This window comes from Myodes glareolus, chromosome 5 (assembly GCF_982192425.1).
Source record: "Myodes glareolus chromosome 5, mMyoGla1.1, whole genome shotgun sequence".
Lineage (NCBI taxonomy): Eukaryota > Metazoa > Chordata > Mammalia > Rodentia > Cricetidae > Myodes > Myodes glareolus.
The window spans coordinates 5,330,793-5,353,456 of record NC_142030.1 but is presented as its reverse complement, the minus strand read 5'-3'; the positions used below and the strand labels follow the sequence as shown (position 1 = coordinate 5,353,456).

At 47.7% G+C, this 22,664-nt stretch overlaps 1 long non-coding RNA gene across 1 annotated transcript; it reads right to left on the bottom strand.

The window, feature by feature from the left end:
• Window positions 1-12,525: 12,525 nt before the first annotated feature.
• Window positions 12,526-19,931, bottom strand: LOC125403755 (uncharacterized). Its single transcript, XR_007233039.3, has 4 exons — window positions 19,561-19,931; window positions 13,552-16,181; window positions 13,273-13,435; window positions 12,526-13,005 (listed from the first exon to the last, which is right to left on the bottom strand). It is a non-coding gene; the product is annotated as an uncharacterized LOC125403755 (long non-coding RNA).
• Between the last annotated feature and the right edge of the window lie 2,733 nt (window positions 19,932-22,664).

Genomic DNA, 22,664 nt, shown 5'->3' with positions numbered 1-22,664 from the left:
AGAAAGTAAATTTGTTAAAAATTTTCTTACACAAAGACTTGTTACTGGGCCACGTTGGCCCTGCCTGTCTATATTTAGAGACTTGCACAGCTTGTTTGGACCCAGGTAATGACACAGCATGTCTCAAAATGCTATCACCTCCCCGACAGATTTTTTTTTCCCTGTTGGAAAGACCTGGCTTCCTGAAAACTACCATAGACATTCAGGGTTTTGTTTAATTGGCTGTTTCAGAAAAACCCACATGGGTAGAGTCTGAGAACCTTCCACTCTGATGTGGCTCAGGTTCTGCAGAGGACCAGAGCCTGCCTATCTCACTGCCAGACACCATCATGAAAGGGGACTTATGGTGTGGCTCGTGTGATTGGAACCTGGGAGCTCCAAAGACAGACATCTTCAGGACGGGGAGGTGGAGAATTTAGCAGCTGCTTCCTCCAAGAATCTGGAAAAGCCACTGGACAAGAGACACCAGGAAGAGAGCCCAGCTGAGCACGGTGGTGCTCATCGTAGGTCCTAGCACAGAGGGAGAGGCAGATCCAGCTCTGTGAGTTTGAGGCCAGCCCCAGCTGGGGACTGCAGGCCTGGAACTCCTCGGAGAGTCGCTGGGATGATCTATGGGAAGCTGACGACCCTGCCTGACAACTGGGGACCACAGAGGATGGCAGAGCACCAACAACACCTTTTTTTTTTTGTAACATGTGAGTGTGCTTATGTGTATTCACACCTGGATGTGGATGCGTGTATGGGTGTGTGCCAGAGATCAACCTCACACAGTGTTCCTCAGGTACTGTCTACTCTGCTCCTTGAGATAGGATCTCCCACTGGAGCAGAACTCACCGACTAGGCTGGATTAACGGTCCAAACAAACCTCAGAGATGAGCCTGTCTCTGTCTCCTTGGTGCCAGGATTCGTAGGTGCCACCACTGCCTGGCTCACACCAGCTTCTTCATGTGGGTTCTGGGGTGTCTGAACTCAGGTCCTCAACTTGTGTGATAAGTATTTTGCCGACAAGCTGCCCCTGCCAGTCCCAGGTACACACTGTTGTTCTAGAAGAATGGAGACGTCCTGGATGGCTCTCTTCTTCCACGTCTATCCCTTCTGGGTCCTAGCCTGCTGCCCGGCACGGCTCATGTTTCAGGCTGCTCTTTCCCTTGTCCCACATGTCAGCACTCTTGGGAGAACTCATTCACTGGTGACTTTGCTCCCCCAGACAGATCTCTCAACTCAGTGAGGCTGACGAGCAAGGTTGACCTCCCACTTCTGGCCTGTCACGGCCTTCATCTGATGTCATAGGCACCTAGTAGGAGTCACCTACTGTTGTCAAGTGGTGACTTTGCTGTCACGAGTTTGAAGTGCTCTGAACCAGAGCACTTCGTCTGACTTTCCAAACTCCCAAACAAAGACACCAAGTCTCAAGGCCACTTGAGAGACGTGGCCAAGACAGCGAAAAGAAGGCTGGTGGCGATGCTGATGTGTGAGTGTTTTTAACTGAAGAGATCACCCGAGGGGATACTTTTCTAAATGTACCTGCTGTGCTCAAGGTCACATGATGTGCATGTCTGGCACCTGTGAGCTTAGACCCTAAAAGGGTCATCAAGACATGAAGTTGAACATGAAGCTTTTGTACACAGTGATCTGTTACCCACTGCAGGATAACCAATTTCCTATTGCTGTGTAACAAACCCTTTAAAAGAGTATATTAACAATTTTATTTTTTCAATTGACTTGCTACATATCGGACTTCCTTATGGCCTTTTCAAACATTTTTAGTTTTGATCAGTCCTCTCCCGCACCTTGCCAACCGCCTAGCTCCCCACACCTCCCCACTTCCATCCTTCTCCCCCACTTTTATATTCTGCATGATCTATACACTCGCTGTGGTGACCATTCTTGGTTGTCAGCTTGAACAACTGGGATCGGCTGAAACAGAAGCGGCTGGGCACACCTGTGAGGGATTTTCCTGACTGGGTCGTCGGAGGTGAGAAGATGCCTTTCCCATAAGGTGAAAGATGGGTGAAAGAAGATGTGTCCCTGGGGACTGGAGGACAAGAGGAGAATGACCGGTGTGCCCAGAGAGCACAGCTGGGCTTAGTTAAGGAGCCCTGTGCTGTCTACTCTGGGAGTTTGGAAAGGCTGTGGGCAGGCGCTTCCCAGACTCCTCTTTCCAGACAGAAGAGATAGTTTTTCCATCTTGATACTGAATTTTCTACTGTAGGCCCAATGTGTACATGGGGATGGAGGAGAGAGGGGCTATTTGTATTTTAGATGAGCAGGTCTCTGGGTCAAGGGGAGCTTCTGCTGGAGTTGATGGAAACCACACGCTATAGGGCTTCAGCGCTGGTGGCTGATTAGGTGGTGCGATGGTTGGTGTTAGCCATCAACTTGACAGAATCTAAAATCGCTTGGGAGACTATCGTATGGTGGTTTGATTGAGAAATGTCCCCCATAGGCTCATGTGCCCCAGTATGGGAAGGTTTCTTAATTAGAGTTTCTATGGCTATGAAGAGACAACATGACCTTGGCAACTCTTCTAAAGGAAAACATTTAATTGAGAAGGCTTGCTTATAGTTCAGAGGTTCAGCCCATTCTCCTCATGGTGGGACATGGTGGTGTATAGACAGACGTGGTGCTGGAGAGGTGGCCGAGAGTTCTACATACTGCAGGCAACAGGAAGTGAACCATATCACTGGGCATGGCTTGAGCATATATGAGACCTCAAAGCCCACCTCCTCAGCGATACATTTCCTCCAGTAAGACCACACTTACTCCCACAAGGTCACACCTCCCATTAGTGACAATCTCTTTGGGGGCATTTTCTTTCAAACCCCCACAGGAGGTTCTGGAACCTTTAGACTGTACAGCCTTGCTGGAGGAACTACGTCAGAGTGAAAATGAGGGTTTATGTCAATATCTTACTTCTGTCCTTCCTCCCTGCTTCCTGTGTGCAGAGAAAATGTGGCCAGCATCTGCTCCTGCTGCCCATGGAATGCCTTCACTGCCATTATGGGCTCTCCCTCTGGAACCATAGGCTAAGATAAGCTCATTTCTAAGTTGCTTTTAGTAAGGGATTTATCACAGCAATAGAAAGGTAAGCTAATACATGCCTGTTGGGGATGGTATTGAGTACCTCAGTGCATTGATGTTAAACGACTCAGCAGAGGACCCTGGGCTGTATAAAATGGGGAAAGTTCAGTGAGCAGTAGGAAGTATTCAGTTACCTCCTTCTTGACTGGGATCTGATTGGCTGTTTCGAGTTATGGTTGCTATAACTTCACAGTGAACTGTGAGTCTGACCTTTCCCCCTTAAGTTGCCTTTGTCAGGGATTCTTATCACTGCACCAGGAGAAGAAACGAAGGACATGACTCCTTTGTTCTTAGGGAAAAGGTGGTCCTTGCGAACAGAGCTGTTGGTTTGTCATGATTCTTTCTCTGTTTCTGTGTTGATTCCTCTACTCAGAATATTCTTTTCTGCCCTCATGATCCTGGCGTGGCTGTGTGGTTTTCTTGGGCGGGGGGATGTGAGTGGATGTTTACATGATCATTCTAGGAGAAGCATTCATCGAGTTGTGTGGGGTGGGTGTGTCTGTCAAACCTTGGTCTTCCACGCCTTCTTAGAGAATGACATGCCTGGACTCTAGAATGTGAGGAAGTGTCCGTGACACAGAGCCCAAAAGATGACCATTGACAGGCCCAGTATGATCACAAGCCCTTCTCCAACCTCAGAGAGCAAAAGGTAAACATTTATTCCTGTGAGACCCTGAGGTTTGGGGGTTGTTGTTACTGCAGCCAGTGCTGGCTCTTACAAAGTATACAAGGCAAGAGAGAAGGAATCACACATGAAACAGAAGCAGGAATATTTTATGCGGGTCAACTAGATTGCACACAGGAATGAGTTGTGTTGAAGTCTAGTGTTTGCTGCACATAATGCTGGAATTGTCTAAGGAAGAAGGTGGAGGGGATTAGAGTGAGAATTCTACTGGTTTTTGTACCTGAAATACAGGTTAATATTTTAAAAATCGAAGAAAATATTTTCAGAGTTAGTCACTGATTTAAAAGCCAAGAGCACACTTATCATGATGGAGTTGACCATGATTGTTCAGAGGAAGGTGTATTGCCAATGTTTCTGGAAGTCAGACATGTCTTCATGCGTGTTCCATGCAGAATTTCCATTTGTAACTAAGAGACATGACATCAAGCGGCAGTGATGATATTCTTTGGGCACTTCAAAGATGAAGTGCTGTGTTTTCCAGATCTAACTACAGACAAAACATTTCAATGAAAAATATAAAATTTGACCTCAGATCTGCTGTAAGATGCATAACGGACTGCTGGCTAAACGCTGTTAAAGTAATTAGGTTTAACTGCACAAAGTAGCAGACTCACTAGATGAGTTAAACTGAACAATGGAAAATTAAAAATCAGCTGGAAATGCTGGTAGAAAATGAAATTAACTGTGAATGTGCCATGTGGTTATTTGATACAAACTCTTAGTTGCTATTAGTGCCATAAAAAACAGAACCAACAACAACAAAACAAATCTCTTCACTAGATCTCAGCCTGGGTGCTTACTGTTTTTTAAATGAATGAACTATTTTTTAAGATCTAGAGAAAATATCTTTTCTGTATTAAGATCGACTACATGAAATATACATTAAGATGACATTCTGATAAAAATAAATCAATAGAAAGTCAGCCAGGGGGCTGGCTGAAGAGATAGTTCAGCCGTAGAGAACACTTGCACTGGGGATTTGAATACAGGTCCTCATGTTTGCATAGCAAGCACTCTTACTCTCTGAGCCACCATCCTAGCTTTGAATATTTTTTTCTGTAATATCTGAACATGAAAACATTACCGGTGTGTAGGGGATAGTTTGTCCTCTTGGATGTGGGGGTGGGTGGGAGGGAGAGGAGACAAAACAAGAAACAAACAAACAAAATACACAAAATAATTATTCAAGAACGACAGTGGTTCAGCCAGACCTAGTAGCATATGCCTTGCAATCCCAATAACCCCAGAGACCGAGGCAGGAAGATCCAGACCTGCCTGAGCTACAGGATGAGTTCAAGGCCAGCCTAATTAATTTAGTGAGACCCTGCTTTAAAACAAAAACCAGGGTCCAGGGATGAAGCTCGGCAGTAGAATGCTTGCCTGGCTTGTACAAATCCCAGAGTTCAGGAGTTTGAGGGTCAAGTTCTTGCCTCTCAGATTTATAGTGCTTATTTTCTTGCTGGGAGACAAGGTGTCAGCAGAAAATTGAGCTTGAAACCTTGCTGTCATTACCACTCTGTGCGGACCATTAGAACTCCTGACTGTACAGCAGGAAAGAATCTGTCACAGCCAACAGCACAGGCCTGTGGCTTACTGTCAAAGCTCGTTTAATGTGTTCCTGGCTCTTCGAGTTACTTCAGCTCTACTGAATTTGTTTGGTTTATAAAAGAAATAGAAAAATTACAGGCTAGGAGATGAACCAATTTCAAGTAAACAGGTCAACAACTATGGCGGATAGCGTGTCAGTCACTTTTCTTGTCCCAGTGAATGAACACCTGGTGGGAAACTGTTTAAGAGGCGGGGGTTATTCTGGGATGTAGCCATCATGATGAGGAAGGATTAGCACAGGCACTGCTGGCTGTGGCAGCAAGAGTGTGAGCTTGCTTGCTCACATCTAGGTGGATCAGAAAGCAGAGAAAGGGAGACCAAGGCTGTCGATAACTGAAACATTCAAGACCGCCTTGTGATCTCAGTGATTTTACAAATGGTCAAGGTCTATATAAAGCTATTTCTCTCAGATTTATTTATTTTATTTTACTTTATTTTGGAGACAGGGTTTCTCTGTAGCTTTTGTGCCTGTCCTGGAACTAGCTCTTGTAGACTAGGATGGCCTTGAACTCACAGAGATCTGTCTGCCTTTTCCTCCTGAGTACTGGGATTAAAGTCGTGTGCCACCACTGCCTGGCTCAGATTTATTTTTATCTAGATGTATATGTGTCTGCCTTGCGAGTATAGGCCGTGCCTGTGTGAGAACCTGCAGAGGCCGGAAGAGAACATCAGCTGCTCTGGGACTGGAGTTACGGATAGCTATGAGCTCCAGACACTGGCGTTAGGAACCAAGCTCAGGTCCTCTGGAAGAACAGCAGACATTCTTACCCACTAAGCCAACTCTTCAGGGCCCAAAGGTGTAAAACATGCATGCCTGATGCTGAGGAGGCCAGAGAGAGTTATGGAACTGGAGTTATGGATGGTTGTAAGCCACCATGTAGGTGCTGGGAACTGAACCTGGGTTTTCCGCAAGAGCAGCAGGTACTTTTAACCCCCAAGCTATGCCCTCAGCTCCCAAAGTTATTTTTAAAACTCTATGTTGCACCATATCATTATAATAGTGGTTCCAGGTCTAACTACATTTTGGTATGAAAACTTATAAGCATTTCTACAGGACTTTTCCCTGCAGAAAGGAGAAGAATCTAACTTCAGAGACCCGGATGCTGAGTGTTGCTCTGAAGTCAAGTTCACGAGTGGAATGTGGTAAGTTTTTAATCTAGGGAAGATGAAGTCCCTCCGTGAGGATGCGATGCCAATGTGCTGCCCCACACAGCAAAAGGAAGGCGGGCATAGGTTCTTGGTTGGTCAGCATTTAAACTATGCTTCTCACCCACATTCGTCCCTTTTATTGGCTTATCAGGATGGGTGGCCCAGGGTAGCAACTGCAGGAGCCTGGACTTCCATCCTAAAACTCTGGTTACTGGAATGTTCAGTACGTCTGTATGTTCTGTGGTCTCGATCTTGTGGAAGGGTGAGGCAGTGTACAGAGCATCTAGGGCAGCGGCTCTCAACCTGTGGGTCGCGACCCCTTTGGCAAACCTCTATCTCCAAAAATATTTACATTATGATTCATAACAGTACTAAAATTACAGTTGTAAAGTAGCAATGAAGATAATTTCCTGGCTGGGGGTCACCACAATGTGAAGAACTGTATTAAAGGGTCGTAGTATTAGGAAGGTTGGGAACTCTGGTCTAGGTGGTGGATGTTCCGTAGGATGTTTTAAGAAGGAGCTCACATCTCTTTCCAGGCAGCATTTCCCAGAGGACTGGATGGTCGGAAACTGAAAGAGTGTCCCATTAAAGCTGGTCACTTTCAGGGTGCCTCTGAATGAGAAAGAGTGGAGTTACCTCCCAGGACGCACCTGTCTGTCTGTCTTCCCCTGGGGAGCACAGGGGCTCCCCCTCCCCCACCACTCTCTTTTCTTTCCCCAGGAACAGGAAGCAGGGCACTCGGAGGGAACAAACAAACCTGCTTGTGCGACGCCCGCCCCGGGCCAGCCAGCGCTGTGCTCTAAGGTTTCCGCCTGAATTAAAGGCGAGGCCACCGACGAGGAAATAAAAGGATGTGCTGGGAGATCAAATGAAGCATTTGTATAGACCCTTATTCAAAATGGACACAAATGCATCGACTCTTCAGAATTATGGGTGAATCAAAGGAAAATTACATCCAAGAAGATGAAGCAGAGCCTTCAGTCTGACCACGCGTGGAGCAGAGATACAACTTTGAAGCTTCCGGCCGGGTGTGCCAAAGAGCCAGATGTGGCAGGTGGAATTGTAGCAGCCCAGCATCTGGAGAGGATAAATTTGTCCCACAGAAACTCGGAGCTGCACAAGGAGGTGGTGAGAACGGCTGATTGAAAATGCAGTTTTGAAAGAAAAATTGCTTTGAAGAACATACGACATCCTTTTAAAAAAAAATAAAAGTAGGACTAGGTGCACTCGCTGTATTTATTGGGACTGGTGTGAACGGATTGTGAAGGGATCCGATACAGTGGTTCTTCGAGTTCCTCGGATTTCCATCCCAAACTCTGTCAGCGAGAAAGAGGGGTTGTTTCTGTTAGAACCCAGATCAGCGGCTGCTCAGGTCAGGTCCATCTCTGTGGTGCTTTCCCCTTTCCCCCCAGCTCCTTCTGGATACAGCAGCTCCCCACCCCGCCCCCACCTCTCCTCACCCCCCCACCTCTCCTCACTCCCCCCCCCCCCGCCCCCGCAGTGTCTCTGGCTCCCAGACTCCAAGCCAGGAGGGGCTACTGGTGACACACCTAGGGGGGCTTTAAATAGCTAAATAGGCCTCTTTTCCCACCTCCTCCACATCCTCAAGGTCATACATCCCTTTCTTCAGAGACAGGACCCCTTCTGCCTGCTGCTGGGGATCAGAGGGCCTGACTGCGAGATATACTATGAACTTGTAGTATGGAACCCCCTCTTCCACTGAAGCCTATAAGAGCCTCACCCGGCTCTGTCAAGAACACCTAACTCTCCTTGAAGCTCGGGCAGCCCATCTCAATGTCCTCCTTGAATTCCACAACCAGAGACTTCCAGCACCGCTGGAGGAAGGGACTGATGAGTGGTAGGGGCTGGCTTCAGGTCACCTTGTGTCCTCAGATATATGGATATGTATGATGTATGCCACATTCATACGGAGAAAGATTCTCCCACAAGCCTGCAGCAAGAGCCCAATTTAGTCACCCTCCAGGATGGACAGAAGCTTTTTGTGTGGCTTCCTTCCCTAGGCTGTCTTCATCCGTCCCTGTTAGGTTTTAGAGGGAGAGGAAAGGAGAGAAAGAACTGCACCATCCTTTGGACCAGAGGTTTACTAAAGCAGACAACACGGACATGACAGGCATCTGATGTAGAGTTTTAGGCCCCAGAGACAAAGCAAGGCATCTTTGGAAGGTTTCTGAGGGAAGAGAGGCCTCACAGGGTGAGGAAGCAGGCTTAGTTAATGTGTGTCCTACTCTATGTGACTGAGGTAGGGGACCTGGGCATGAGTGACTTGGACTATGTGAGGGAGGCCCCTCTTTCCTTGGGTAGGGGAGTGGGGCTTGGATAGTGTGTGACCCTTGTAGTATGTCTTTGACCCCAAGATGGCAAAGGGCTGGGTGTATTCTTGTCCTTCTTGCAGCCCTCTCTGTTTAGAATCCAGAGGACGTGGATCTTCTGCCAGACTGAGAATCATCATTACTATTTATATTAGCACGAAGCCATGCTGGTCCCAGAACAGGGGCCATAGACGTGAGTGACCTCACTCCAGTGTGGAGCCACTCTACCCACATCACTAATACATATTTGTGTGTGTCTCTGTCTTCTGGTTTGAAGGGACCTTGGAGATGATCGAGCTAAACTTATCACACTGTGGTCTGAGTCTGAGAAACAGCAAGGAGACTTGTGTGGTGAGAGGGTGTTCCAGTTAGGATGGAGTTGGGGTGAGGTCACAAGTCCCTGTCCATCGTGTGCTTGTACTCTTGCCTGTGCTTGTCTTAACCCAAAGATCCCATGATGCTTTGCTCTTCACAGCCGCCTCCAGGGGGAGGGGCTATGAAGATTGGCACATTGTGACTTTAGCTTTGAAGTGATCTCTTACGTCTATACTGATGGCACAGACTTCCCATCTAGGTTGGTTAGATGTAGGCAGGACGTGAGGCCTGACGCTGGGGAAGGGCTAGCATAATATGAAGATGGCTCCCTCAGGAAATCTCTGGGATGTGAGAGTGAGCATTTCGAATCCTTAGGGAGATGCCGAGGGCAGAGTTAAGCTGATAAGGCATGCACGCAGGTGGGCAGGCAGGCATGCAGGCATTCATGCAGGCATGCACACAGGCAGGCAGGCAGGCAGGCATTCATGCAGGCATGCACACAGGCAGGCAGGCATTCATGCAGGCATGCACACAGGCAGGCAGGCAATCATGCAGGCATGCACGCAGGCACGTGAACCCTGACCTGTCAAGTGAGCACTCACTGCTGACTAGCTATGACCTACAATCATCTGAAAAGAGGAAGCATTTAGATCAGAAAGGCCCACTGGTGTCTCTGTGAGGAAGTGTTTTGATTATTAATTGATGTAGAAAGGCCTAGCCCACTGTGGCGGCCCCATTCCCTAGGCAGGTGGTCCTGAACTTTATAAGACAGCTAGTTAAGTGTAAGCCTGCCACCCAGCCAAACCTTCTCCTCCTCCATGTTCCCTGCCACACTCTTGGATGTGAAGTGAGTTCCTGGGTCAGAGGTAATGCTATGTGGAAGAACAAGTGGGACCACCTTCAAATTTCTACACGAGTTCCTGCCTTGATTTCCCAGAAGTGAGGGACTGTAGCCTGGAATTGAAAGTCAAATAAGCCCTTTCCTCCCCTGTGTTGTTTTTTATTAGGATGTTTTAATTACAGCAGAAATGAAACTAGAACAAAGTCCTATTCCTTGTGTGGATTAAAGCTAAGCATGAGAGAAGAGCCCCACAGAAGGTGCGTTAGGGTCCCAATGGTAGAGACTGCTGACTCTGCTCTCCGTGAGGCCCTAGTTCCCTACACTCTTCCAGCTCTGATCTCACCGGTGGCTGCTGTGGAGGCCCAAAAATGTGAGCCTATTTCTACCTTGACCAAAGGTCAGAGAGTTGGAACTTATCTCTGTTCCTTCAAGGTTATTGTGTTTCTACCTCAAACAAAGGTCCCACCTAGAATCAGGTCAGAGAGTTCTGCTCTCTCAAGGTTATTGTCAACAGGTGTAGCTAATAGCCAGACCTTCTCTTTCAAGAACAGAGAAGTTCCTGAAGATACATTTCTACCTCAAACAAAAGTCTAAGGATCCAACTAAGTTCCAGTTCCCTTAAGGAGATAACATTGGGTTCCACTCAGGGAGTGGTTTGCCTACAGAATGTTTGGGTCTAGGGTGTGAGCATGACTTGTTTTGTTCTAGCAATAGAATGTTTAGCCTGTAACCTTCATCTGGTCTGTTCATTTCCTTGTATCATGTTGATGCAGTTTTTTTTTTTATATCTTACCCCCACCTTTTGGGGTCAGGGTATTTTAAGCAATTGGAAATTAAATGCAAGCGATTTCAGTATTCACTGGACTCCCTCCTGGTACTAGTCTATGGTTTCTGTCTTATTATTTTCACATCTTTGCACTCTTTATTTATATTTCTAATCTCCATGCCTCTACTCTGGCAAGTGGTACTTTTGTCGAGGCTGGTCCCTGACAGGCTGCCACTCTTCAGCCCCGCAGCCCATAAGACAGAGCTTTCGGGAGTGTCAGATGACTTGCTCCCAGGCAGGATGTAAACCTAGTTACCTGCCATCCAGGTTCATGTTGGTGTCTCCCTTAGCTTTCGAGGGTGATGAGGTCACTAGGATGGTGTCTTCCGACAAGGAAGATCTGGGCACAGGTGGTGGGGTTGATAACCTGACCCCGCCTCTGAAGGGACAACTCAGATTAAAGGGATGACGGATGTGGGGGTGATAATGGCCACAGATGTGCCCACAGAGTGAGGCTGTCGTCGATGTCCCAGACAAGGGCGACTGCTGTCGAGTGGCAGTGTGACAGACAGGGTGACACGGGAGGAAGACGCTGCTCTCGGGTGTCAGCAGCAACGCCCTCCACATTAACATCCTTCCTGAGCCTGATCTCAGGGCTCCCGGAGGTCACTATGACCAAGATGAAAGTCCCCCCTGCTGGACAGAGGCCAGCTCATCCCCAGCACCAGCAAGGAGCAAGCCAGACTTCTCCCAGCACAGACACACGATGTGTTTGGGCAAAGCCTGCTCAGGTGTGACATATGTTTAGCTCTGGGGAAGGAGACAACACCCAGCACATGTGCAGGAAGAGATGCTCACAAGCTGGTGAGTCAAACTCCTGCCTCTCTTTCCTCCAGGGACAGCCTTGACTGCCCATTCTGTACACCCCAAGGAGCCGGTTTGGTACCACTTTCCAAGCGTTGCCTGCTCTACATACCTAGGAGACGGGTGGGTACTCACATCTCAAGCAGCCAGGGCTGTACAATTGGCCTGTACCAGCATCCGTACCTTACCTTGGGTCAAATCTTCCTAACTAGCAGGTGGACTCGGGTTACCTTGGTATTATCTTATGGGGTAGGGGGTATCAGGTCTTTAAATCTAGGGAGATATTGTCCCAGTTCTATTCTGTAACTTCTTCCACTACCCCGGAGCAAAGATGTTTGTGAGACCATAACCCTTGCTCACTACTAGCCCGTGTTCTGAGGTGGGTGTTCAGCTGGCTCTTGCCCTTGGTTAAGTGTGTCTACAGGCATCATCTTGGGAGCTAATTTAAAGGGGACAGATTCCTAGCTTTATTGACTGAAAAAGTGTTAGAACTGGTTGACTCTGGGCGTCTGCATTTTGGAAATGTCCTGAGGAATTTGAGCTCTGACTAGGAACCCTGCAAAATTATTTTGGATGCTTCCTACTGCTGATGAGGAACTCAGCCTATTAGTGCCTTAATTACGTGTGGATAATTGCTATGCACTATGATGTCACTTTAGCTACCCACTAAAGCACACTCTGTACTTAGAAATGACCTAGTATTTTTGTGTTCAGCAGTCATTAATGCTTTTAAAAATTGTTTATGCCGGGCGGTGGCAGTGCATGCCTTTAATCCCAGCACTTGGGAGGCAGAGGTAGGTGGATCTCTGTGAGTTCAAGGCCAACCTGGTCTACAAGAGCTAGTTCCAGGATACTTAGGGCTGTTACACAGAGAAACCCTGTCTTGAAAAACCACACACTCAAAAAATATTTGTTTATTTATGCATATTCCATTGTATTCTGACAAGGTTTTGGAATATTTTTGTGAGACAACTTCTCTGCACATGATTTTCTGGCTTCAAATGAAATTACATCATATCAACTTGAATTAAGAAAGTTTTTTTGAGTGTTAGCGATCTGCTCAGGTCCATTTTTCTGGATCTACATCCCATCTTCCTTTAATTCTCCACGAGGGCAGCTGTGGCCTAGGCTCTGAGTTGTAACAGGAGTCTGGAGACTGAGGAGGGTCAGTCTTTGAGGAGAATTTGACTAAGCAGCGGAGAGTCAGTGCAGGAGCAGCCATGAGGAGTGTGTATGAGCTCCTTGTCCTGTCAACTTCCCTCACACATAGGGCTGGGATGTGCATTTCTTCTCAGCGGTAGGACAGGTTGCCATAGAGAACCACCTTCCAGACTCCCGTCTGACTTTGTTTCCTGGAATACCACTTTTAAGGGGAGAAGGGAAATTACCATTTATGGTCAAGGACTTCGGAGGGGGTGTATTTTAGTTTACGTCCTTGTCTAAACATGAAAGAACTGTTTAAGAGGGAAAACCATGGGGTGGGGGACCAAGTTAAGGTTACAATAGGGAGCATAAACACCCTGAGGAGTTGGCAGAAAGTGACCTCCTCAATTCCCTGGCACACAGGTGACATCCCTCTGCCTTAGACCAATGAGCTCAATGGATAGCATAGGCGGCCTTCTGAACGTACCTGGTTATTTGCCAAGGGCACTGGTTGTTAGTGTATAGATGACTGAAGATCCCTCTGCTCTTCACTGAATCTGAATTCAGTCGCTGTTTTTATCTCCTGACCCAGCTCACATAGACAGCTCAGCATCTCCTCCTTGCTTCGGTTGACTGATTTCTCAGAGGCACTGGTAAAGACAGAGTTACAAGAACACAAGGATGACTTGTTAATTGTGATTATTATGATTCTATGAACTTCCTGATCATTTGTGTTCCCCCTTTACGTGTGGGGAAGGAAGTTCACCGTCATGCCAGAGAAGTTCCGGTGGCAGGCGTGTGAGCAGCTGATCACATGGCATCCACAGTCAGGAAGCAGAAAGAGGTGAACGCTGGTGCACAACTCACTGTCTCCTTTTTTTTCAGCTCAGGACAGCGCATAGAATATTTCTCAGGGTTTCCGTTGCCGTGAGGAGACACCAGGACTATGGCAACTCTTATAAAGGAAACATTTAACTGGGGTGGGTGGCTTGCTTACAGGTCCAGTCCATTATGACAGGGAGCACAGCTGTGTGCAGGCAGACGTGGTGCTGGAGCTGAGAGTCCTCCGTCTTGCAGGCAACAGGAAGTCAACTGAAAGTCACACTGAGGGAAGCTGGAGCAAAAGCCACCCCCAAGCCCACCCCAATGGTGACACAATTTCTCCAGCAGGCCACGCCTCCTAACAGTGCCACTCCTTTTGGGGGCCATTTTCTTGCAAACCACCACAGAATAGTGCAGCCCATATTTAGGGTGTGTCTTCCTGTCTTTATTAACCCAATCTAGAACCTCCTTCACAGATGGGCCCAGAGGTTTGTCTCCTAGGTGGTTCTAGGTTCCATCAATAGTAACTGCCACAACTCCAAAATGCCAAACTTTGAAAAACATATTTAATGACTGAAGTCAGCTTGAGTGCGGGTCACCTGCCAGTCATCCCAAGTAGCTTTTGTGGAACGCAAGAGTCTGAGGACATAGTTTGAAGCTGCAGGCTGTGGTCCTACTCAGAGGTTAAGAGGCCAGTCTGGTAGCAAGCCATAAGCACGCGTGGGAAGGGATGGGAGGAAGGAAGGAGAATTGTGCTTTGTCTCTCAGAAAGCAATGTCCTGGATAAAAGATTCCCTCCCCAGCAGCATCTCTGAGTTCATGCGGGAAAACCCATCTCGGGCTCTGAGAGTCTTTGTCTAGTCTCCCATCCATAATTAGGCCACAGGGTCATTGTTCCAGGTGTCATGGGCTGCATAATGTAACTTTACCAAGCCTTCTTGCCAGCAGAATTTCAAAACATGGTCAAAGTAACATGCTATTCTAGCTAGTTTTACTTTGTAATTAAAGTTACGCATCCTTAAGGAGTTGTGTCTCCAGTGCCCCTCCATATCTGTCACCTGTAGTTCCTTGCTTCTGATATGTTGTCACTTTCAACTATATATGTGTGTGTGTGTGTGTGTGTATGTGTGTGTGTGGGGGGGTGGGTGCACATCTATGTGTGTGGAGGGGGCGGACATGGCACATTTGGGAGTGCTGGCCAAAGCCAGATGTCAACATCAGCTGTCTTTTTCTACTACTCTTCACCTCATTTTCAGACGGGCTCTCCCATCAAACTGGGCTTCTCCAGTCGGTTAGACTGGCCGGCCAGTGAGTTCCAAGAGCTGTGTGTTTCAGAGCATGGTCACTCAAATCTTTAACTCTGGAGCTACAGATGTGCACTGTAATTCCTGGCTTTTATGTGGGTGCTGGTGCACTACACACAGGTCCTCATGGCTGCACCTTTACCCACCGGCCTTACTCCCCAGCCCTTGGTTTCAGTTCTTGAAGCTGAACCGGGAATTTTCCTCACAAATCATAGAACACAGCTTCAACTCTTGATGCTTCCATTGCCTGCGCCCTCTGGATCATGACTGCTGCCCCTCAGCCCTCGCTCCCTCACCTCACCACTACTTCTGATCCTCGGACTCTCAGTTACCCTGTGGACTTGGTTATGCCTTCTTCTTTCTTGGAGCAGGGCACATGGAGTTGTGCCATGTGGCTTCCCTCTTCAGAGGCTCCTGGTCTATATCACAGGGCAGTTGGTTATCTGTCAGCATCGTGATCATTCCCTCCATCTCCTCCAGCACTGGACACACTGTTTTCAGAATCTAGTCTTTTTTGACTTTTTAAAAGTCAAAAAGTTGGGTAGTGGGAGCGTGTACCTTTAATCCCAGCACTTGGGAGGCAGAGGTAGCAGATCTCTGTGAGTTTGAGGCTAGCCTGGTCTATAAGAGATAGTTCCAGGACAGGCTCCAAAGCTACAGAGAAACCCTGTCTCAAAAAACTAATAATAATAAAATTAATTGTGTATATAAGTGTTTGGGGGCAGGGCAGGGCATGTGCTCATGTGAGTACAGGTGCCCAGAGAGCCCAGAGAGGGTGTCGGATGCCCTGATGCCCTGGAGCTGGAGCTGCCTGGTGTGTGTGAGGAGAATCACGCTCAGGTCCTCTGCAAGAACAGTCTGTATTCAGCCCCAGAGCTGTCCCTCCAGCCCCCATAAGTCCAGTCTTCCTTTTCCTTTAGACTTTCATTCTGGAGCTTTCTTCAGTAATTACCTGGGTGGGGTGTAGGTGGAATCAATTCACTGATACCCTGCCTGCTTGAAGGAGTCTTCGGTTTACTTTGATGCCTGACTTGCGGTTTCACTTGGACATCTGAGTCTAGGTTGGAAATCATTTTCCTTTATCACATGAAGATAATGTCTCCAGAGTCTCCCAGCCTCCAGGGTGGCTGGGTCTCAAACACAGGCTTGGTGCCCTCTGGGATCCCTGGTGTTCTCTGTAGAAGGGTTCATTGTTGTGGTACTGGTGTTTCATGTACTGCATTCCATGTCTTGTACTCTTTCCTGGAGGCGTTTAGTGGGTCCTGCAAGTCTGGGAAATCATTAATTATACATTAATTGTCTTCTTGTCTGTCTTTATCTTTGGACCCCAATTATAGTAATATTTGGCTTCATATACTGGTCTTCTAATTTAATATTTAATCTGTTTTTCACCTTTCTGTCTTTGTGGTTATTTTTTTTTTCTGAGTTGTTGTCTTGGGTTCCTTTTCCTTCAGATATCATCCCCCTTTCTCTCTGTCTCTCCACCCCTGCTGTGTGTGTGTGTGTGTGTGTGGGAGAGAGAGAGAGAGACAGACAGACAGACAGACAGAGAGAGAGACAGAGTCAGAGACACACACACACAGACAGAGAGACAGAGACACAGAGAGAGAGAGAGAGACAGAGTCAGAGACACACAGACAGACAGACAGACAGACAGACACACACACACACACAGAGAGAGAGAGAGAGAGAGAGAGAGAGAGAGAGAGAGAGAGAGATTGATTGATCATGCATGGTACATGTGTGGAGGTGAGAGGACAATCTCAAGTGTCGGCTCTCATTTTCCAGCTTGTTTGGGACAGGATCTCTTGCCTTCTCTGCATGTGCCAGATAGCTGGCTTGGGGCTTCCCAGGAGTCTCCTGTTTCTACTTCCTGTCTTGGCACAGGAGTGCTGAAACTGTGGCAGAGAGCATGGCCATGGCTGTATAGCTTTCCTCTTTACCTCACATTGTGAAAATCTTTGCACACTGACCGAGTGTGTCCAGAGAAATGACAACACCTTATAATCCCTGCATAGCCGTTCTCTCTAGCCTGGCATGGCAATAAGGGGCAGGGTGGGTTTGAAAAGATGTTTGAGGTTTGGTATCTGGAAAACGTGACAGCGATGGTCAGCTTCCACCTGACTTCATTGCAGGGCTGTGTACACTTGGACCCCATTCCTGCCCTGGACATTAGGATGCTACTGTTTTCTCGGAAGGACTGGGGCCTCTCTGAGCATGGCTTTGATACCTCCCAGGCACCCAGGTAGAGGTGATCACTGCATCCTTACTGCAGCTTACTCATTCCCTTCCTCATCATTGTGAACAAACGCCTGCACGAGGGAACTCCAGGGAGGGACGGTTTGTTCTGGCTTACAGTTTGAGGGGTCACCGTCCATCCCCGTGGAGGGGGAGCCATGGTGGCAGACAGCTTTCTCCTTTGTATTTAGTAATCTAGTTCATGGAATGGAGACCCATTCAACGTGGACCCTCCTTTCTCAGCTAAACCTTTCTGAAGGCGTGGTAATAGATACCTAAACCCACAGGTGTGTTTCCATGGTGATTATAAATGTATTCAGATTGACAGTGAAGACTAACCATCTCAGGCTCTAAGGTAAAACATGGCAAGCTAGAGAAATAATATAGAGTAGTACGGGGTTGAGGGATCAAGAAGAAAAAAAGGAAACTAAATAAAATAAATAAATAGATAAAAGAGTAATTGAGCTCATGGCTCAATTCCATCTTGTCTGCTAGAGACCCGGTTCCAGAAGAAATGCCTCTGGTTGGGGAGGCACGGAGGGGGCGTAGGATGCATCATTTATGTCATTGCCTATCAGGACCCGTCTGGGTAGCATGATTAATAAAAACCCAGAGTCAGATATTGGGGTTTAACCTGAAGGTCAGAAAAGCAAAACAGCCAGCCACTGGCTCTTACCTCTTCCTCAGTCCAAAATGGCGATCCTGCCTCCAGGAATCCTCAGAATGAAACTGTACCTGAGAGCTGTCTCCTCCCATCTTATAATCCTCTCTAGGGCTGGGATTAAAGGTATGCACCACCCAATTTCTATGGCAACTAGTGTGGCTACTGGGATTAAAGGTGTGTGTCACCACTGCCTGGTCTGCGAGGCTGACCAGTGGGGCTGTTTTACTCTCTGAACTTCAGGCAAGCTTTTATGATTAAAATACAACTGAAATATCACTACACAGCTGCTCTTCTCTGTTGCACAGAATTAAGTGGTGTGCTGAGCCCCAGTGAGTAGAAACCATCCTGTCCCTAGTTACCACCAGCAAATATCCCCCCTCCCCCGAAATAAACTCCCAAGCTTCCAGACATTGGAGTGAGTTAATTTTAGCAGAGACATAACAAGAAAGGCCACAGGAACAGCAGGAAAAAGGGGCAGTAGATTTTTATCACCCAAGTAGGGCAGAAGCAGCAATTGAATTATGCCCAAAGACAGAAACTTCCTGATGCAGTGTGAACACATGTCTACACACAAACTCCAGTGTGCTGACTGTGCCCAGATGCACACATCTGCCAAGGGCAGCTGCAGAGACTGTCACGGAGCACATCAGTCAGGCTGTAAGACTACACCATGGGCAGAAGTCCTGATTGGAGAATCCTGCCCTCACCTTGCCCAGCCTCCCTTGACCCTACTGACACCTAAAAACTGGTGCCCCTGCACTGTTTCTGCCATGAAAAGTCATAAGATGGCGTTGATCTTTTGTTTCTAAGATCTTGGAAAATAATCCATTTGTAAGGCTGAAAACCAAGAATTTGGTGAGGGGCAGGGGGATAAGAAAAGGAAAAAGAAAAGAGTAAACAAATTCAGTGAAACCCCTTGATGTTTTACTTCCCTGAGCTGAAGCATTACCGCCTACTTCTCTCCTAGTTCTGATTGTCTGGTTGTCAGAAAGCAGCCATTCCCCCCTCCCCCAGCCCCCTCCCTCCCGTCCTGTGAAAGTCTCAATGTCGCAGCTACTGGTTTTAACGGAGACAGCTGCCCTGTGAAGGAGGACAGCCGCACTCCTGAATAGCTTTCTTTTTATTTGTTTCTAATTTTATTGACCACCACAGACAGGTTGTCTTGTTTTATTGCTGGATGTTGGAGGCTTTGGGTGGCAGAGGAGTTGATGTGGAAGGTGGTGGCCCCCACGGTGACCTAGGACTGGGCTGAGCAGGAGGTTGGAGTAAAAGTACAGAATGTTTGATTTTTTGGGTCATACTTAATGTTCTCTTTAAAAGCCGGGGAACCTATTAGAGTAAGTGCAGCCGGCGTCTGATAAATGGGACACATCTGGCCCCATCTCTGACACAAACCTCCCAGTATTAATTATTCTGATCGTTACAGCTGTGAAGGGGGGAGACCATTATTTATAGTGATCTTTGCTAAGTAAATCATTTAAAAAATGGCTAAATGCAATATTTCCCTTTTAAGAAGCCCTCCAGAATTAAAGGGGCTTTTCAATGGAACATGAAACATATTGCAGAGAGAGAGACAGAAGCTGTCTTGATTAATGGCCGTGATTATCAGCCATGCAAATCACTTTCACTTATTAAGTCTTGTTTAATATCCTAATGAAGGTTTCCTGAGCAGATTTGGAATTTCCAACGAAAGTGCCCTTTCATCTCGGAGAGAATGAACCCACACTATAAAGAAAATCTCATTTACCGCAATTCCTCCCCTGCCCAGGACCCTTTTCTCAGCTTCCACTTCGCAGCGGGAGACAATTAACCTTTTCAGTGCCGGAAGTGATTCCCAGCGTCGCCCAGCTGCGAAGGCCGGCAGGGTCAGGGGAGGACAGAAGTCCTCTGTAGTCTGCGCTGCCGTGGGACAGTTCTAAGAAACCGGACTGCACAGGAAAGCCTTGAAACGGGGCGGCTGGTTAGGCGACTCCGCGTGGGCAGACGTGGTATCCCGCACCCTACCAAAGTCTTTTCAAACCCCAGCCCCGGCCCATCTGCCATGGCTTATTCAGCTTGAATCAAAGACGGCCAGAAATGAAAGCAGGCACACTGAAGAAAAGCCCAACTCGCCTCTAAATGCCGGGCAGCCTTTGTGAGCCGCCAGCAAGTTGGTTTTATTGAGGTTGAAAGTCTAGGAGGTGGGGCTAGGGGGTGATTCAGGGAACCGCCTTTGGCTTGCTTTATACTGCCGGGCTCAGCGGCTCTGCTTAGGCACTGGGGTGCCGAGGAGGGCTGGGGCTTGTTCTCCACCCTCCTGTAACCAGGCTACCACCTGGACCCGGTGGTCAGGGAGGAGCTTCCAAACTTGATTACTTCTTGTTTCCAGATGCAATGTGTAGATGTAAAGAAAGCACTGAGCTAGAGCCCAGAACTTGGGTAGGGCCACAGGGCAGGTAGGGTACTCTGTGAGCTCCCATTGGAGTGAGCATGTGCAGCAGACTCACAGCAAAGTTTCCAGAGTATTTGGGCACTGCAGTCTGGATTTGAGGATCCATGTTCTGTAGAACATTAAGAGCCCACTCACATGCTGGTTTGCTTTCTGTATTAAACAGAACCAAATGAACCTCCTGCTTCAGGACCAAAGATGTCTTCAGTTTGCTGAGTTTGCGTGAGGCTTTGGGTTCAACCCCAGCCCTTCAAACAGGATCCCTAAACCTTCAAGACGGAACAACCAACACACACCGAATCTAGTGGGCCAAGCATGAGATCTTTTGCCTTTGCTGTATATACTCTTGTATGCGATCTTCCTACTCACGGGAAGAAAACCCATCATGCATTGCGCTCTCTCAGACCTCTAGGGAGGATGTGGAGGATGAGAAGCTCTTGTCTATCAAAGAGGAGACAAGGAATCCGAATGGTACTGAGGGCCGTACTGCACCAGATTCTCAAGGTGGGGGTGTTTGTGAAACCTCTGCACCTGAGGCATGGAGGAGGAAGCTTCCTGTTCCCAAGAACAGGTGAGGAATGAATTTCAGAGCTCAACGGGGCCACCAGGACGGTTCACATCTCAGTGTTTGTCATACGGGACTGGTCTCTGAGCCAGACTACCACCGTCTCCACTAGTTCAGCTGTGTCTGCTTGCAGAAGATCGCCCCAGTTGGGTTTGCTGACAGTTAATCTTCCCTCCCAGAGCAGGGACGAGGCTCAGATCTTCACCCAAGCGTTGTTTCTAGCCAAGTTTGTACAGTACCTCAGGGAGGGGCTAGGAGTACAAAGGCTGGGAAGGATGGGGGTGGGGGAGGTATCACTGTCCATGCTGGGTTTAGCTCTTCCACTGTGACTACTTGAAGGCCACCCTCTCCTGCTTGTGACTCCCATTGCTCTGAAAGTAAGCATAATGGACTCATTGGTTCCCAGTGTGGCCTTTGGTGGAGTCAGACATTGGTTAGTCATGGGAACCTTTGGAGGAGGAGTAGACGTTGATAATGTCTCCCCAGGGAAGGGATTTTTATCAACACGCAGCTCTCACAGTGTGTATTCAGTGCAGACTGCCCACCTTTCCTCTCCTCTCAGGTTCCTTCCTTCCTTCCTTCTTTCCTTCCTTCCTCCCTTTCCCCCTTCCTTCCTTCCTTCCTTCCTTCCTTCCTTCCTTCCTTCCTTTCTCCTTTTTCCCCTTCCTTCCTCCCTCCCTCCCTTCCTTCCTGCCTCCTCCCCTTCCATTCCTTCATGTTGCATTTTTCATCTTTTAACTGCTCCAGGCTTTATTTATTTATTTACTTTGTTTAAGGTAATTTTCTGTCACTAAAGAGTGGCTGAACACTTTTGACTGAGTTGGGGGTTAGAAACTCAATGAAGGAGCCGGCAGTGGTGGCGCACACCTTTAATCCCAGTACTCGGGAGACAGAGGCAGGTGGATCTCTGTGAGTTCGAGGCCAGTCTGGTCTACAAGAGCTAGTTCCAGGACAGGCTCCAAAGCTACAGAGAAACCCTGTCTTGAAAAAAACAAAACAAAACAAAAACAACAAAAACAAAACAGAAACCCAATGAAGGTCTTTGACTGGTTCTGTGCCAGCTCCCATCTGTTTAAGCCAAAGTATGTTTAAGACTTAAACAACCGCTGAACCCAAGGCACATTCTCAGGAAGAAATAAAGTCGTCATGGTTTCAATTCTGCCTGCCTCAGGGGCCTGTGTTCTCACAGCATAGCAAGAACACTTAGAAATCTACCTACATGTGTCTGGGGTGTGGTTACGGTGAGCACAAACCTGCAGTCACTTCCTGTTTTGCTATCCTCACTTCCTGTATGAACTCTCTTGTGGTCCCTTTGCTGTGTTGTCTGTCATGTGTGCCGTCATCATCTCTCCCCAGTTATCACCCTGTTGATGCCCAGCGAGTACCAATGAGAGTCATGCCAGGCACTTTTCTAAGGGTGCTACATTTATGAACTCACAGCAATCCAAGTTGCCATTTGCCACCAGGGAAACTGAGCCAGAGAGGATGAATTTAGCAGGTCCGGGGGGAGAGCTGGGAATCTGGATGGTTAGTGGGTGCTTTGCACACCGGAGACACAGATGCTCTGGATGTTAATGCAGGATCAGTACACGAACACGCACTTTCCATCCTGTTCTCCCACAGTGTTGCTCTGAGAAGCCATGGAAATGGCTGTGAAGGTGCTTTATAAGTAAAAAAGGTTAGAGGTTATTGCTGCAATTAAATATTTTCGATGATGATGAAAATAGAAATGCTTAGGATACAGCTAAAGAAGCATCTATGCAAATCAATGCCATCTGTTCTTGGGCAGTTTTGTAAATGCTCCGTGGAAGGCACAGACCTCAAGATGCGGTGTTTGATTCCTCTGCTCAACTTTCAG